Genomic DNA, 14857 nt, shown 5'->3' with positions numbered 1-14857 from the left:
GAGCAACCCGAGAGAGGACAGGTGAGGAGTTGACACCTGGGACCTGGGGATACAAGAGCCAATGCTGCTTTCTCCATCGCTCAGCGGCAGGGAGATTCCTCTGATCTCTTCTCTCCTCTGTTTCCTCTCTGTGCCGTCTCTTCCCTGATTTCTCACCTCACCCATCAAGTGAAATGGCTGCCCAGACTCTGCCTTCCTGACTTTCCAGCCCAGGGCCTGCAGCCGGCTCATGCCTTGCTTTGCTTAAATCCCACTCTTCTTCTCAATGTGGGGCTAAGCCTTTGGACGTTGGATGGTCTTAAGATTAGCAAGCACTTTTGAGTCAAGTGACCTCTGGTCCCATCATCTGAGACAGCTTTCACAGCCCAAGGGTGAGGGCCCTTACTGCAATGATTGGGAACAAGGCGGTGGCCCAAGGACAGGGGTTGTTTCTCTGGAAAGGAACGTGGATAGAGAAGATTTCCCCAGCCATGCCTATGTCTTAGCAGAAGGGAAGAGTCCCTCTCTTGTGGATTTTCGACTCCAGAGTCTAGTTCCACATCTGACACGTCATTCCCAAATGTCACCCTAACACTTGAGTGGAGGAACGTGAACACCCCCCTCCCACCCATGGGAGCTTCTTTGCCCAGACGCTGAGCTCTACGGTTCTATCTGGCTCAGCCTCCCTCCAGCCTCTGAGCTGATGTCCCTCCTGTGTGTAAAAGGACAAAGAACCTCACCAGCCCTTTCAATGTCAGTGCCAGCCTGTCAGGAAGAACCTGAATACATGTGTCTTTGCCGCGGTCCCCACAGCCGCCTCGGAGAGGGGACCCTCTGTGCTGTTGTGACAGCTGTACAGATGGTGTTTCAGATACAGCCCCCGCCTGCCCCCCCCAACAGGCCGTCTGTGCCAGCCTGTCACCCAGGAGCCAGAGTCTGCCGAAAACACTATTTAACAGTGTTTAAAAATGATGTTGACCCAGTGACCGGGTAAGATGGAAAACGTGCGTCCGCTGTCACCCAGAAATCCCGTTACTAGGTATGTAGGCTGGGGGACACCCTTGCACATGCTTAGCATGAACCCCGGAAAGCATAATCACTTCCACATTGCCCGCAAGGGCAAAGAACTAGAAGGACAAACAAATTCCGGTGTGTTCCCAGTGTGGAATAAAACAAATGAACCAGATCCTTATACCAACACGGACAGGTCTCAGGGCATTGAAAGAGCAAAGGAAGCAGCAGAATAATTCACAGCCCATGAGAGCATTTAAGTGAAAATTTCAAAATAGATAAATTAACGTATCTTTACAGGTGCGTGCGAGTGTATTTGTGTGTGTGTGTGTGTGTAGTAAAAATACAAAGAGACAGACTGAAAATAATGCAATTAAATGTATGATCCAAATAGTGTTTTGTAAACGGAGTACATAGGACTGGAATAGGGACCTATCTTTATTGTAAGGTTATACAGGTGTGTGTGTGTGTGTGTGTGTGTGTGTGTATTTGTGTGTTTTGTGTGTGTACGTCTGTAAGTAAAATATATTTGAAACCAAACAAGCCAGGCTTTTCATCTGCTTAATTGTCCAGTGAAAACGCCACTCTGGGGAAGCCCAGCAAACAAGTCCTTCTGCACAACTCAGCTTGCCAGGTTTCTGAGAGCTCATCTCATTTGGAACGAAAGCTTCTTAAAAATATGTTAAATTTGTGACATTATTTCATGACATTTTAGATCGGCAAATGTTGAAAGTAGTGCATGCATGCATTTGTTTAAAAAGACATTAAAACTACAAAAAGTCTTAGAACAAACACCTTCTACCCTTGTACGCTGACCCCTCCCAGCTCAGCCCCACAAGCTCATGGCAGCTTGCTTCTTCTCTTCTGGATCCTTCTTTGTTTTCTAATCCTATGCTTAAATAGCTCTTTCTGGATCTTCAGAGTCAGACATGAAATTCCTGTTGTGAAAGAGGAATATTTAACTCACGTCCACCACCCACCCCTCTGCCCCTTCTCATTTCCTCCTGATACCATTTTATTTCAATTTTTATTATGTCAAGTCAGTGTTTGCATTATTATAGCTCTATAAATACTGATCACTGCTAAACGAAGAATTTTATTGTGATTTACTTCCTTTCTCGTGCAATTCCGGTTTTCTTAGATTAACACGCTCCTTTTAAAACAATGCTTAGCTTTCTTACAGGAATCTGATTGAAATATATCTTCAGTTTTCGCAAACTCATGTTTAAAGCGCTAACCTATTGCTCGTTGCTTAACAGCGGTACTGATTGCCGTAGTGTTTGTTGGGAGACCTGGCTGCTGGAACCTTCCATTTTCGAATGCAGGTGAAGAATGCTGCCCTTTCCATACCCTGGAACTTGTTTGTCTTGTTTTTTGGGGATTTCTTTCTCTCCCTGCTGTGTTGAGCGTACACCAGACCCTCCTCGTTCCTGAATCACACCTTCCTGAGTCCTTGAGTCTCTAAGAAAGAATGCACGGGAAGGATTTGAGTTCTTGCAAACCTGAATATGACTTCATCTGTCTTTGCACTTGACCCAATCATTTGTTTTGGCATCAAATCTACAAAGAGAGAATCTCGATCATCTATTTTAGATAGAGTCTATGCTTTGACAGATTTTCAAGACATCTTCCTTCATAAATATGAAGGCCTTGGTCTTTGGGCATTTTTTAATCCAATGTGGTTAGTAAATAATTGGAATGTCTGTCTGTCTGTGTGTTACTCTACCCCCACCACCTCTCTGAAGTTTATAAAGTCTGAATGCTTCTGAAATGTCATGGTACCATATCTTGGTTGGTTCATTTAAACTCTATTTGTCTGGGCAGCCAGTGTGGGCTTTCTCAGTCATCCTTAAACTCTGAGTACTTTTCTTTTATTATTTATCTGATAATTTATTTTACTTGGCTGGGGATCTATTTCTGGAGCTCTTATTAATCAAAGTGTTGGAACTCCTGAATTAATCTTCTAGTATTCTTATCCTCTGTCTTCTATTTCCCTGCTCTATTCATAGAGCTACTTTCAAGATTTCCTCAAATATTTTCTTACCTCTCTCCTGCCTTGGACTTTGAATCTGCTTCTTATTCTCTGTGCCTCTTCACAGCATCTAGTTCTTGTTTTATTGATTTAAGATCTTCCCTTATATCTATGAAACATTAGCTCTAGTGGGTTTTGCTACATTTTCTGGCATTCCTTACATTCCCGCTCTTCCTCTAGATTTCTTGGGTTCATTGGCTTAGTTTCTGACTCTCACATGAAAGTTTTGTGGACATATCTGGTCTTCCTATAGTGAGGACGTCCATGAAATTGGCATAACACACACACACACACAAAAAAAGAGGTGAAAATTTCAAGACTCCTGGTCCAATAAAGCATCTGTCCATCAATGCAGGGATTTAAATTTAAATAGCTTCCAAGAAAATGAAAATCTCAGTTTTTCAGCCACACTGGTCACATGCCAAGGGCAAAACAGCCCCAAGTGCCTAGCAGCTACTGTACCAGGCAGCACCCACAACACTGCAGAATGTTCCACTGGTGGGAGGAGTACAGCAAATAAGGCGCTTCTCACAGTAAGTTCTCCCAATCTGTAATCACACTAGGAGCCATGATCGGCCAAGCGCTGCTGACCACATAGTTGGCCAAGGACAAATAGTCGGTGCTCAACACATGTGCTATGAGGAGGAACCAGAGTCACCAGGGACACTCTTCCAGGTCATCAATCCATGCTCCCTCTTTACAGATTCATGCTCCCTTTCCCCATTCAAATTTCAAATGCTTCAGGACGCTGCTACCAGCCACTATTGAAAAAGGACACCTCCCCAAGATGCTGATGACCAATACCTAGCCAGCAGCAAAATACAGCTTTCCCATCAAGCGGCCACAGCAGACATCATTGCTGGTTACAACCTTGAGCCTGGCTGAAGCCTCAAAGCATTTCCAGTCCAACACCGGAGCAAGCAAATGGTCACCAGGGACAACAATGGCACAGAATTGTCATTTCAGCTTCCCTCTGCCCAGCGCATTATTGAAAAAAATAACACAGAATGTGTCCGAGGGAAAGAAAGCTCTCTTCGTATGATATGGCTGTGCCATGGGAAGGACTCCCACCTCCAGTGTCCAGATCTGAGGCCCAGAGTACATAAAGCCACTGAGGACATGATCATTATTGTACCATGCAGCCAGGTGCCCATAGTAGGTGTTCAGTTAGGACTTCTTGGTATGAGGAGTGGTTGATCAAAATGCTTGCTGACATGTCATCAATTTGGAAAGTAGATTTTACTAATCAAAAAATCACAACTGCTTATACTCACATAGTTCTTGGTTTTCAAGAGGGCTTTCATACACTCCATTCACTTTAATTTTCACGGGGAGTTATAACACAGGCACGCTGTTTAGATGTAGGTATTATTGTAGAAGTGGCTTATTATTATCATTGAATCCCCAACACCCAGCTGTCTAACTCGCTGCCTGCCAATCCAGTGCTCCCTCTTCCTGGCTGTATAACCACAGGCAAGTTCTCTGTGCTGAAGTTTCCTCATCTGCACAAGGAAGAGAAAGATTGTACCTACCTCAGAGTTCTGATATGAAGATAAGCTTGAGTCGTACACACAAAATGCTTAAAAGAGTGCCCCGCATGTGGGAAGTATTCAAGTGTTATTCTTATCTATCCTCTTTTTCTTTATTTTTTTTTTTATGACCAGGTAGAAAATAAGACTCAAGAGGGTCAGTTTCATCCTTGGTCACCGTGTTAGTCAGCTTTTCGTCACCATGACCAAAATACCAACGAGAACAATGTAGAGGAGGAAAAGTCTATTTTGGCTCATGGTTTCACAGTTTTAATCTATAGTGGGTGGATTCCATTGCTCTGGACTCAAGGTGAAACAGAACATCATGGCAGGAGGGTGTGGTGAAGGGGACCTTTATTAACGGTGGACAGGAAGTAGAGAGGGAAGGACCAAGAGGCTGCAGGGAAGATACATCCTTCCGGGTCACACCACAGTGACCCCACCTCCTCCAGCCATGCCCCACCTGCCTATAGTGAGCACCAGTTAATCCATCCAAACTAGGGTGGATGGATTAGTTTGCAGCTCTCAACCTAATCATTTTACCCCTGGATAATCCTGCATTAACACAGGAGATCTGTCACCCCAGATCATAACACTCAGCCTGCTGATAAGTGCCCCCAGCAGAAGAGCAAGCCATCAGTAAAAGCAGAGAGAATGCGTGAGACATCGCTTTGGGTTTCTAGGGCAAAAAATCACCTGTAGAAAGTTGGGGCTAATACGTCCTTCCCAGTCTGCTGCAGGAGGTATTGATGAGGCTCCAATAAATTAACAGGTAAGGCAAAGTCTTCAGAAACCGACATACAGTGGGAGGGCCACACTTTTCTGTTGGGGAGAAAAGGGTACAGGGGAGCGGGGTGTGGCTGGGCTGGATGGGGTCTGTGGCTTGGGAGAAAGGAAGGGGGAGCAGAGACCAGCTGCTCATTTCCTGGCAGCAAGGGAGGGCAGAGGTTTGACTTTATCTCAGAGCCCAGGAGGGGGGCGAGGAAATTGCAGGTGCCTTCTCTTCTGCCTTTTGAGCATCTCACATTATTTACCATTGTCTGTACATGGGTACAGAGTGCCTCCTTTTCACTGGGGATTTGATATGTGTTATTGGCAGGAGAATAGGAATTTCCCAAAGGGATCTGTTCAGAAACCAAGCGTGATACACACACACACACACACAAACACACACACACACACACACACACACACACACATCTCCAATGAAGCGGGAACAATTGGTTTTTTAGCCAACTGAGTAGTGCTAACATCACTTCTGAGGACAAGCTCCAAGCTTTCATAACGGGTTCTCTTCTCATAAGAACCCCATGGGATACCGTGGAGAAGAGATGATTGGTTCAGTCCACCTTGAACAGATGGAAACCAAGGGAATGGGAGTCACACCTCCAGGATCACGGGGTTCACCCTCAGCATGGTCCTCTGCTTCCTAGTGTACTGCTTCCACAGACACAGCACCCCAAACAAGCCTGTGAAGGAGCGGGTTTTTTGTGGAGGGGTTCAGAATATGGGTTGGTTGCAAGACAGAGCCAGCTGTGAATAGGAGGTTGCTATTTATGAGCAAGTTTATCATTTCCAGAAACTGACCAAATTATGTTAGGTGTCTGTGCAAATATGTCACAGTGCATCCCATTATCCCATAAAATTATAATGTACCAAATAATTTTAAAAAGTAGAAAAAATAGAAAATAGTAGTATCCATGAGGTGAACTGGTAGGATTAGAGAAGAATATCTATAAAGGACTACCATAGGACTTCAGTTTTCAGAAAGCTAGAAAATAACATGGCCTTAATTCTCCTCAGGGTTGGAGGGGATTTGATATTCCAGATAAATATAATAAACATATTTTTAAATGCATATCTGTCCTTAATGAGAAAAACTAAACCCAGAAATGTAGAAGGTTAAATAGAGTCTCATATTTGTGCTGCCCTGAGACAAAGACAGACTTACTGAAGTAGCTTGAATTTTTAACATTCCCTTGGATACAGGTTATGAGTTCTTAAACTCATATCAGGCCAAGAGTTGAAACAGATTCCAGAGTAAATTGGGACCTTCAGTAACTGAATAGAAGATAAAGAAATTTCCCTGCCCACTCAGGAAAATGGCAAGGAACTTTGAATGCCTTCCTCTGAACTCTGGAGAAATGAGGGAGATGAAGGAGGAGGAAAAAGAGGAGGAGAAGGAGGAAGAGGAGGAGGAGGAGGAGGAGGAGGAGGAGTTGTTGTTCCTGTCAATGATGCTTGTCATCCTGACCCTGACCTCACTTAGATTTGCTATTTACATACACTGAACCTTTACCTTTACAGGACATCAACATAAAGAAATTCCTGCCTGAAATACCCCTAGAGTTTCCAGCAGAATAAAATCAAACTCTGGGTTAATGGATATAACCTTAACCCAGCCTACACAGGACTCTTACAGGGTCCTGCCAAAGATGAACTCCATGACAAAGCACATGAAAAAGTGGAACCCCACGAACAGGAGGCAGCAGATAGCACCCATGGTCAGACAGCAGTCTCCAATACAATGAAATTGCCAGATGGAGAAATAAGCCATTTAAAACACGCAAGGACAAAGAAAAAAGGATAAGTCACCAATAATAAAGAAATAGCAAAGCTAGTAGTATGTAGTAAGCAATTAATAAATGTTAGCTCTTACATGAGTGTTACCGTTCTGTTTTAGTAGATTCAAGGAGGAAAGGAAAATAAATTGGAAATGCAGTCCCCATATTGCTCAAAGGAGAGGGGACAGTCGTTCTGATGGACGGAGGTTAGGAGATGAAGGCTTGCTCCTGCCAGCCTGGCATCCCCCCAGACTCCTGAAGCTATCACGCGAAAATTGCTTCCCTTTGTTATAGATTGAAAATGTGACTTCCCAAGGCTGAGGTAAAGAGTAGAGTTTTGGGAGCATTCTAAGTCTTATTGTAAAACTAATAACCTCACGATAATAATTTCTTAAAAGCAGTTGCCAATGGGAGAGAGGCATAATGTCTCTGATGTCATAGTGTGGAGCTATCATTTTGATATATGGTTCCCAAAGAGGTCAGTCCGCTCTGACTTTAGAATACATCATCGTTTGTGGAATCACAACATCATCAGGGATAGCATAGAGCTGGGGATTCTGCAGATGGAGAAGCCGGGGATCAGCCGGAGAGCCTAGAGTACCCTGAAAAATGGGTGTGGTGGAGGCAGGGAGACAAGGACTCCCCCTGCTGGAAGGGAACGGAACTGCAATAATCTTTCAGCTCAAGGTTCAATATTCAGTTCTGCACAAAGTATCTGAGTGGCCAAGCCTCCTTGGATCATACCATTTACAATTATACCTAACTTCAGTTTTATACACACACACACACATATGTGTGTGTGTGTGTGTGTGTGTGTGTGTGTGTGTGTGTGTGTGTGTTACAGTACTTAGCCCTGTTCACTTCTATACAATGGACAGGAAGTAGGACAGTGTCTACCTTCTAAGCAATAGTTTGAGCTCTGCAGGGCATTGGTCTCAGCACCTATCTTGACTTGGGAAGAGTTCAATGTAGGGCTCAAGCACCTTGACACAGGCAGACTCTTTCCTAGTCAGGGTCAACCATAGCTGTTCTAAGCAGAGGTAGTCCTTGCAGTGCCACCTTGGATAATTCAGTTCAACCCACTTGATCATTAGGGACTGCCAGAGTGATGTATTTGCAAGTCACTTTGTCAGTGAGAAAGCTTTTGGATTAAGATGGCAATGAGGCTTCTTCCATCAATGGTCCCCTCATGAGGAGTCATCCTGCCTGCCTCCCCACATCCATCTGTATTAGTCTCAGGATCAACCAAAGATGTGTGCCTTTCACTGTCAATACTCCTGGTCCAAAGGCCAATTTGTCTATGTGACAGCTGGAGCCCCACAGATGGCGGGAGCTGGTGGAGTGGCGGGCGCTTGGCTGCACTGACTGGGCAGGGTGTTCCTCCTGATGATGTGGTGAGGAGCAGGGCTCATTCTGGAAGGCAACAGCTCCTGTCTTCCATCCTGGAGAGAATTTTGGTTTAGGATCAGGAAAATGTGTGTTTGTGTCTTGGCTTGAAATCATACTAACTTTTCTTTTTTTTCTTTTGGTACTGAAGATAGAACTCAGGGGCACTCACCCACTGAGTCATACCCCAGCCCTGTTTTGTATTTTATTTAGAGGCGAGGTCTCACTGAGTTGCTTAGAACCTTGCTGTTGCTGAGGCTGGCTTTGAACTTGCAATCCTCCTGCCTCCTGATCCATTGGGACTACAGGTGTCCACCACCACACCAGGCTCATACGAGCTTTTGAGCCTTGGTCAACTACCTCCGTTTCCTCATTTTTAAAATGGTGATTACAACCTCTCCAAGGGATGCAAAGACCAAGTGATGGAGCATGGTGCTTGGCACAGAGTAGCAGCTACAAAGTCACATTTCTCTCCTTTGTCTTCCTGGGAAGTGGATGCCTCTGATTTTAACCATTAAACACCATGGAACCAAGACTGCAAGGCAGGAGGAGCCTATTGTGAGGGGAGAGTGGAAGAAACCTGCATCTCTTCATTCCCAGCAGCACAGGTCACTTGAACTTGGAATCTGAGCAGCCCAAATACCTCTGAAGTTTCCATCAAGGGAGCAGAACCGGAACAACACCATCAGCTTTCAAAATAACAGTACACACTGTAACCCTTCACCTCTGTTCAAAAGGAGGAGGACGTGCCCCGAGGGAGGAGCTGGGGAGATCCTGTGAGCAAGGGAACCTACTCATTGATAGTCCAGAGGCTGCAGCATCTGTGTACAGACAGCACAACCACATTCACTTGGAGACTCAGTGACGGGGTTAGCTGTGCCTGGGTCATCTGTTGCCTGCTCTGGAACTGAGCCCAGGACAGTTAGTGATTTGCTCACCCTCTCCGCTCCAGGCTGTGCACCAGGGACTGGAGGCTTCAGGACAAGGTCCCTGCTTTCATGGGGCTGAGAGACTAGACACTAATAAGATCAGACAGCAGTAAGCTCCATGAAGAAACTAAACAGGATTGCGGATGGTGCTCAGGTACCAGAAGGGTTAATTTTGATAGTGGCCTAGAAAAACCCCTTCTGGGATGGCTACTACTTTAAGAGGATAATTGAAAGATAAAAAGGAAGCAGGCACAAAAAGGATGGTGTGTTGGGTGCGGGGAGCCGGGGGGGGGGGGGGGGGCAGGGTTCCCAGGAAGAGGGAACAGCAGTACAAGGTCCCTCAGGGAGAAATGACCTTGGTGTGTTGGAGGGACGGAGAGCCAGATGCCTGCCAGAGTGAGAGGAGCTGAGGCTGGAGAGACAGGAGCCATTAGGTGCATCATGACAAAGTATGTTGACTTTAATTAACTAAAATGGAAACTTATGGAAGGCTTTAGGCAGGGGAGGGCATGATACGGAACTGAGCCTTGAGCCGACCCCTCAGGGTTATTCACTGTTCTGTTTTAGACTCAGGGTGCCCCTCAGAGCCCATGATTCCTGGGAAGTCCTGCTTCTGTTCTTCTCCCGAGCTAGAGGGGCCAGGCCAAAGCTCTAGGCTCGGATCTTCACCCCACAGCTCCATTGGTCCTCTTGGCCTCAGGTTTTTGACTTGGATAAAAATCCTAGATTTCATCCAGACCTGGCTTTTTAGTACTACCAATTCTCCAGCACACTTTTCTATTTTTCCCCTGAGCCCAAGTCACTCTGTCTTCTCATCTTCCTGTTCTTTGCAGGTGCCAGGATTTCCTAAATTACAGAGAAGCAAAGGGCAGAGATTCATGGACTAAAGAACAGCTCTGGGCATCCAGAATCAGGAGCCCCAGGTCCACGTCCTATCTCCATTGCCTGGGAAATCATCCGTTCATCCCTGGGATCCTCTGGACTCAGCTGTATCCTGTTAGACCCAACCGTCTTTCAAGTCCCTTTCAACTTTCACGTTCTCATGTGGGGGTTCAGCCAGTCGGAGAAAAATGGATAAAAGCTAAACGGTGGGAAGCAGATAGGCTGTGCGTCTGAGAGCAAAGGACTCTCTAGATTGGGTTTCAAAGTACTCTTTTCAGTTTTGAAACCCCACAAAATCTCCCTCCAGCCCCTGAGCTCTTGGCTTCCGGGAGGCGTGTGTTTGCAACACACATATGTCTTCCAGAGAACAACGTGAATGTCGGTGTCACTTCGCTGGAGACTTGCCTGGGGTTTGTATTTGAAACGGAAAACTTGGAACCAGTTAGCTGCAAATGCAGATTGGCCAAAGCATGAAATATTTCTCCTTACCTCTTTTTTCCCCCTCACAAATTAACATTTTGCACGACTAATGTAAGCTCGAAATGCAAGACCATGTTAGAGAGGCCACAGAAAACCTCCCAGAACTTTCCAAGGATAATCACAGTAAAAATGTTGAAATACCTTCTTTCCTTTAATTAATCAATCAATGTATCATATAGAGATGTACTAACATGTTTCTAAAATGTTCATAGTTAGCTAAGGAATAATCCCCACAGCCCCATCTATGGAACCTGTGCATGTCATCTTACTTGGGAAAGGGGTCTTTGCAGACGTGATTAAATTAAGGATCATGATTGAAGAGGTGACTCTGGGTTGTCCAGGTGAGCTCTAAATGTATCTTTATAAGATGAAGGGAGAGGGAGATTTTATACCCAGAGAGAAAGCCTTGTGATGATGGAGTGGAGAGAGATTTAAAGATTGGAGTGACATGGCCACAAACCAGGCAGTGCCAGTAGCCACCTGAACTCAGAAGAGGCAGGGAACAAATTCTCCCCTAGGGCCTCCAGACAGACCACAGCCCTCCCAACACCTTGGGTTTGGCCCAGGGAAATCCATTTTGGCATTCTAACCACAGGACTGTGGGAGAATAACGTTCTGCTGTTTAAAACCATCAGCTTTATGGTAATTTATTACACAAGTCACAGAAAACTAATAAGTGTTCAAGGGTTGAAATGGAAAACAGAGATTCACTATCCTACTCCTTACAAACCCTTCGTTTTGCTCCCCAGAGGTGAATATTTTAAATCTTGGAGTAGTTTCTGTGAAAACTTTTCTTTTTATGCCTAATTGCTGAGTTGGTATTTTTGTTTTAAAAAAGGATTTAAGTCAGGCACAGTGGCACACACCTATAATCCCAGCAGCTCAGGAGGCTGAGGCAGGAGGATCTTGAGTTCAAAGTCAGCCTCAGCAAAAGTCAGGAACAACTCAGTGAGACCCTTTCTCTAAATAAAATACAAAATAGTGCTGAAGATGTGGCTCAGTGGCCAAGTGCTCCTGAGCTCAGTCCCCAGTCCCCCCTTAAAAAAAGAATTTTAAATTCTTATGCCTTCTTAATATGTGATATTCACATATGTATGCACACAAGTACCCTTTTCTTCATCATGAACTTATCTTCCCAAATAACTGTAATATAATGCTTGGCTAAATAATTTAATATGATTTGTTATGTTCAAATTGTATTCCCAGCTGTTCAGTGCACAGCACTATAATGTTTATATTTCCCTTCTTGAACTACCTTTTGTTTCTCCTGGAGTTAATAATTGCCTCAATATTTCAACAATTTTCCACTCCCTTCATATACATAATCACCTGCATCCCCAAACTCTATTCCAGAAATAAAAAGTGTCTCTCAAAATGTTCAAACATAGGAGAAAATCTATGATTTTCATCCCACCTCCATCTTGAAAACACCCTTCCTAGACCTCTCCATTTTCCTGATCCAATAAAAAGTGGTTGGTTTCTAGATTTGTAGCTTGTCTCTCATTCTTGACATCCTTCTCTTTCTTTTTGAATTGCCATTTTGTGCATTTTTATCTCTCTCTTCATTTTACCTCATCAAAATGAAGATTTGATGTTATAGTAGCTTCCAAAGAAAAGATGCATGATGTAGAATACTTTGATTTATTGCATATCTCTATCTTAGCTATACAAAGAAATCTAGGCAAATATTTTCCTCCAAGTTTTGAAGGTATTTCTTTTGTCTTCCAGCTTCTGATATTGCAGCTAATAATTTTAATGATTGCTTGATTTCTGATCATCTGTGTGTATGTGATAGATACCTTTTTTCCTGAGAGTTTTTGAGATTTTCATTTAACATCATGTCTCTGAAATTCATAATGATGTATTTATTGTGCTGGCACAAAGTGAGTCTTTTGAATCTGAACACGGATAGTCTTTAATTATGGAACATTTTTTTTCTTACTGGTACTTAGATAAATTTTTCTACTCTAATATATTCATTTTCTGAAACTTTTCTCAGTTCAATTTTTAACCTTCTGAATGAATTAACTTTCTAAGACACTTATCTTTCCCTGTTCTTTTTCATTATGTTTCCATTCTGTCTTGGTAATCTATATATCTACATTTATATTTGTATCTATAGATCCCTCTATCTTTGTAATTTGTCTCTCATGATTTTAATTTTCAAGACAAATTTTGTTATTTTAAAGCTCCATTTAAAAAAAAATCAGGCAATGCTGGTTTTACGGATTTAATGTATTTCCTTATCTCTCTGAGCATATAAATTGGAAGTTTCCACTGATAGATTTTTCCTTCTTTTCTTTCTGCCTGGTGTCAGTTTTCTACAGTTTTCTTTATTCTTCTGTTTTCAGGTGGAGACATCACTCAAATGTTTCAGAGTCTGCTCTCCTCTCACATTCCAAAGGGAGGAACAGAAGCTCCATGCACATGTGTTGTTCTTGTGCGTTAGTGGACTTCCAGTGGGATGCTCCTGGAAGCATCAAGGTATTTTGTTAACCAAGGCTCCTCTCTTGGTATCTGTAAGACTCTGTTCCTATGGGCCAACTTGACTACCTTCCAATCTCCTGTTAAAGGGATAACGTCTTTCTATTCCCTAAATCCCAATTGTTACTAACTGCACCTCCCACTCTTCCCAAGCTGATCTTGGTGTTCTTGACTCCTAAGTTCCTCCGGTATAGCTCTTCCAAGGCTTAGCACACCTCCAGCCTCCCCTTAGGGAGGGGAGTGGGAATGCTGGATGCTCTGGATGGAGTGGGGAATGCACCGCGTCTGACTGCTTCTCTCACAGTGTTTCAACCGATCCTTGACTTCTCAGCTTCAAGGATACCTTCCTTTTAAGACATCTATTGCTTTAAATTCCAGAGTGTTTACAGAATTCCATAATAGAAATTGGTTGGCTTCTTGTTCTACTCAGCAACCTTCTGGGCATTATATTTATCTGGCACGCAAAGTTAAAATTTAATTATCCATCTGTTTACTAACATCCGAAGTTCTCTTGATATTCCTCTGGTTTTTTTTTTTTTTTTTGCATACTTGGTCTTCATGAGTGTGTGTCTTTTTAAAAATCTCATGACACTTATTTTACTGGGGATCAAAGCAGAGGAAACAACTGATGCCGATTGCCCACATTTTATAAGAATCTGACTCTCTCTTTCTTCCATTATTCTAGCACCGAAGCCAGTATTTCCTTGTTTGAATTGATGGCCCCAAAACTTCTTTCCAAGTGCAGATAAGTGGCTACCACTTCTGTTCCCTATTGACTGTGCAGCAAAGAAACGTCTCTCGTTATCCTGCACCGCCCCAACCTGCCATTCTGCATCAGCCACTCTTCCCTCTCCTTCTCCTCACTCACAGTCTCCTTGGTGATTTTGGTCAGAGAAACTCCTTCCCCCGACGTCTTCAAGTTTCTACTTAATGATCTTTTACATACGCCCCCAGCTTCCTTCCTGGACCAAGCAGGAGACCTGTTTTAGATATATCTAGTTGGACCCATTCTCCATCACCCCATAATTACAATGTCTGACGTCCACTTTTTGGCTTCCTGCCTGATGCCTCAGCTTTTGAAATGAGAAAAAAAATGTTAGCCTCATGACCGACTTCTCTTTGTATGTGAGGGTGGGTGGGGTGCCGGGGAGGTATCCAGCATGGATAAAAACAACATAATTCCATACCTTCTAAAAGGTAGACGCCACATCCTTCTGGCTCTTCATGGAATCATGCCTTAAACCATAGCTTTCCCAGACCTTCATCTTCCCAGTATCTGCTCCCACTGCCAGGTTCTCTTACTTCCACTTTTGCCTCACCATCTTGAATTGGAAGATGAAGTTCCATGTGTCTTCCATGTAAGCTAAAAACAACAGCCCCCGCCCCCCTGCAAGTTTTAAACCTCCAATTCCCAGGAACTGTACAGATGGGACTTTGTGATTGTCAAGTACCTTGAAAGGGAAGGTGATCCTGGATTATCCAGGTAGACCCAACGTAATCGTGAGGGTACTTATAAGAGGGAGGCTGGTGGGTCAGAGGTGGAGGAATAGAATCAAAATGCTGGAGTCATGTGATAAGAAG

The 14857-nt window shown here is 43.9% G+C and overlaps 1 protein-coding gene and 1 long non-coding RNA gene across 5 annotated transcripts in view; one reads left to right on the top strand and one right to left on the bottom strand.

Annotated features, from left to right (window-relative positions):
* The window catches only part of Asic2 (acid sensing ion channel subunit 2), a 1042689-nt gene that overhangs the window by 623880 nt on the left and 403952 nt on the right, over positions 1-14857 (bottom strand). The gene's annotated exons all lie outside the window — the stretch shown is intronic.
* LOC144376110 (uncharacterized) overlaps positions 4998-14857 on the top strand; it is a 29828-nt gene continuing 19968 nt past the window's right edge. For all 4 annotated transcript variants that reach the window (XR_013436204.1, XR_013436203.1, XR_013436202.1 and 1 more), the window contains exons 1-4: positions 4998-5323; positions 8653-9584; positions 10264-10722; positions 13144-13276. This is a non-coding gene — a long non-coding RNA (uncharacterized LOC144376110). The remainder of the gene's footprint in view (positions 5324-8652; positions 9585-10263; positions 10723-13143; positions 13277-14857) is intronic.

Source organism: Ictidomys tridecemlineatus, chromosome 3, assembly GCF_052094955.1.
Source record: "Ictidomys tridecemlineatus isolate mIctTri1 chromosome 3, mIctTri1.hap1, whole genome shotgun sequence".
Lineage (NCBI taxonomy): Eukaryota > Metazoa > Chordata > Mammalia > Rodentia > Sciuridae > Ictidomys > Ictidomys tridecemlineatus.
Note: the sequence above shows the minus strand (reverse complement) of the source record. Positions and strands in the feature narration are given on the sequence as shown.